At 44.2% G+C, this 3234-nt stretch overlaps 1 non-coding gene across 1 annotated transcript; it reads right to left on the reverse strand.

The window, feature by feature from the left end:
• Positions 1 to 2423: 2423 nt before the first annotated feature.
• On the reverse strand, positions 2424 to 2530 carry LOC125579310. The gene has a single exon (XR_007317297.1). It is a non-coding gene; the product is annotated as a small nucleolar RNA R71 (small nucleolar RNA).
• Positions 2531 to 3234: the final 704 nt, after the last annotated feature.

Raw genomic sequence — 3234 nt, forward strand, 5'->3', positions numbered from 1 at the left:
CAGAACAGTCGCACCAGATAGAGCAAAAACGAGTAGAGGCTGTGGACATCAATGGATCTATCCTCTCTTGCCATTTTGTGTGATATCCTGCATCCTCTTCAATGAAATGGTAGCCCCTAAACACTCTTAACTCCACCATTAAATAGCCTGTTCCACACCTAGACCGTCTACCCTGAATGATGCCTGTGATGAGAAGCTCACGCTACTCTTAAATGAATGTAGGGAGTTCTGTCTCGATAGTGTTGCTTTTTCAGGTTTGAGATGAAGAGTATGGAGCCGATTTTTGAACAGCAGTCAGTGGGGTTCTGGTAAGGGTGTGTTGTCCTAGTTTTACTGCTTGTATGGTTCAGAGATTCGTGGTTAAAGTATGGTTGCTGAGAATAGGAGAGTTCCCACACTTTCAAACCTTTCTCCCTGTTCTTGATACTTGACATTGTTTGAGGACAAACAAGGATCTAAGTCTGGGGGAATTGATATATGGTGTTTTATACATCTTGTATATATGCTTTTAAATTGGTTTTCAAGTCTTTATCGAGTCTTCCTAGTCCTTTTGGAGTCATTACAGGTCTGGAGTTGCATTGGATGGGAGATGGACCAGCTGGAACAAAAGAGGCAGAAAACAATGCAATTTGGTGGTTTTCACGCAGAACAGTCTTGATGACTGTTCCGGATAGCGGAGCAACCCGAGTGACTGTTCCGAGTGAGTGTTCCAGCGGCAGAGATTTTTAAGGAAACTACAATCATTACGGGATTTGCCCTAATTATCCCATCTTTTTCTCCCAGCCGCCTGTGGCTTTGATATATCATATTTTTCTCTTTCTTTTTACATACTACGCTGTTTTGGAGACAAGGAACCAGACCTTAGAGTTGGAGACTTGAGATTCTGCTACTTTGTAAAGGGAGAAGGCCATCTCTCTCGATTTAGAGAAGAACCCCCTGAACCCTATTACTTTATTTCAGTCATATTTCATGTTGCTTTATATCTCTGTCTCTGTGTTTTCTTGCTCCATGGCTGAGTAGTCAGCTTGCTTAGTCTAGGGTGTTAGGGTGTTAGATCCGTGAGCTTGACATAAATAAGTTATAAATCGATTGTCTTCATTCATTGTTGTTCTTAAGGCTTGCATCAAGTTAACCACTTAGTGCCTGATTCTAGGTTTAATCTATTCATCAAAAGTGTTATAGGTTGCTAGACATAACTTGAATGAGCATTGCATCCCTAACCAGCGAAAGTAGATGTTAGGGTGTTTTGTGAACATATCGGACTTGACCTCTATTGCTTGCTGTCGCATCTTGATCCAAACGAGAGTTTAGGTATCAAGATCGATCAGCATAGGGAGCAGTACCACGACAGTGGGCTGTTCTACTTGAGTGATCCGAGTTCTAGACTTGCTCTTAATTAAACTTGAATAATTGTTTGGCTCACACTTGTTTAACACCCGATCAAACCACCCTAGGCTAGCATTTTTAATCATCTGAAAACTTTAATCCAATCTATTACTTGCTTGTTACGATTCCTCAACTTTAAAACCCCCATATTGTTTTAGCTTGATATTGATCCCATAAAGATAAAGTGTAATAGTTGGTCTCTGTGGATTCGATCCTAAAGTGCTACATCGACATACCATTCGATTGTGGTAGTGTGCACATTAGGTTATTTGGTGTGCGTATACACGTAATATCAAATTGGCGCCGTTGCCGGGGATCATCTTTTTACCTTTATTTTTCGGTTATTTATTTAGTCTAAGACCTCTAACTTGCCTTATCCTTTTTGTTGCAGCTAATGTTCCAGGTGCATGACCAGTAGACATACTCGGAGAAACGCACAAGGAGAGTTAGTTACATTTACCAACCAGGAGCTAGCAAGGTTAGAAAGAACAAATCGTCAACAGCCAAGGCAAACTGACACCACTATGGGTGATCACGCCAATCAGGATGATCTCGCTGCGGCTATGGCACTCATGCAGCAGCAGATGCAACAAATGCAGCAGACCATCCAAGCTCAGCAGGATGCTGCTGAACAGGCTGCTCTCGCGCAGCAGGAACAACAGGCGCAGACTGTTCCAATCGGGCAGAGAAACCTTCCGCGTAACATCCCAATTACGCGCTCTGCCATTGTTCCTCCACTCTGCACCAGGCAGGACTTCGAGATCAAGCCTGCTTTGATTGGTCTAGTACAGAGAAAGGTGTTCTCTGGTCTCTCTACAGAAATTCCAATGGAGCATATTGAGAGCTTCGAAAAAGTCTGCAGTTTCACTCGCGTGAATGGTGTTCCACCAGACTACATCACGTGCATGTTATTTCCATTCTCTCTTGATGGAAAAGCTGCACGGTGGTTGAACTCTCTCCCTACCGGCTCTCTCACTTCATGGGAACAAGTCCGTTCAGCTTTCCTAAGCCATTTCTACTCTAAGGCAAGAACAGCTGCATTGAGGAACAAGATCACCTCCTTCAGACAGCTCACTGATGAGCCTTTCTGCGACACATGGGAGCGCTTCAATGACTATCGCAGAGAATGTCCTCACCATGGATTTGATGATGATTATCTCCTGGACATTTTCTATGATGGAGTGGACTGGAAATACCAAGGTGCTCTAAACTCTGCAAGCAATGGAGATTTCATGACTCAAACCACTGCTGGAGCGTTTAAGCTGATTGAGAACATGGCTGCTAGCTCAGCTAATAAGAAAGAGGAGAGTGATTGCTCCAAAGGGAACAGTTCTGACGCCCAGAAAATAGATGAGCTGACTGCCAAGGTTGATCAGCTACTGAAAAACAACCAAGGGCACGTCTTCAGCATGGAGCAAGCTACGGCTGGGCATATTCAGAACCAGAACAAGCGACAACCGCAGAGCAATCAGCAAGCTGTTCCAGCTAACGGGAACAGTCAACCAGATGAGCTGAAGGGTCTGGGTATGATGATGCAACAATTGTTGCAGGGTCAGCAGGTTCAGGCCAAGACGTTGAATCAGGTAACCACAGAAATGGATACCAGGATGGGCAACATGTTCACTGAGCTGAATAACAAGTATGACAATCTTGCGATCCACATAAGAAAGATCGATGTTCAGCTTGCTCAAACAGCTGAGAGTGTCAAGAGGCAACAAGAGACGCTTCCTGGAAGAACTGATAAAAATCCTAGGACTGAGCACTGTAATGCAATAGAGCAGCCGTTTGCTGAGACTGCTCCAGGCGCAGAAGAGAGAGCAGAGCAGTCTGCTAGCTCTGGAGTGACTG

Source organism: Brassica napus, chromosome A1 (assembly GCF_020379485.1).
Source record: "Brassica napus cultivar Da-Ae chromosome A1, Da-Ae, whole genome shotgun sequence".
In the NCBI taxonomy this organism is placed as follows: domain Eukaryota; kingdom Viridiplantae; phylum Streptophyta; class Magnoliopsida; order Brassicales; family Brassicaceae; genus Brassica; species Brassica napus.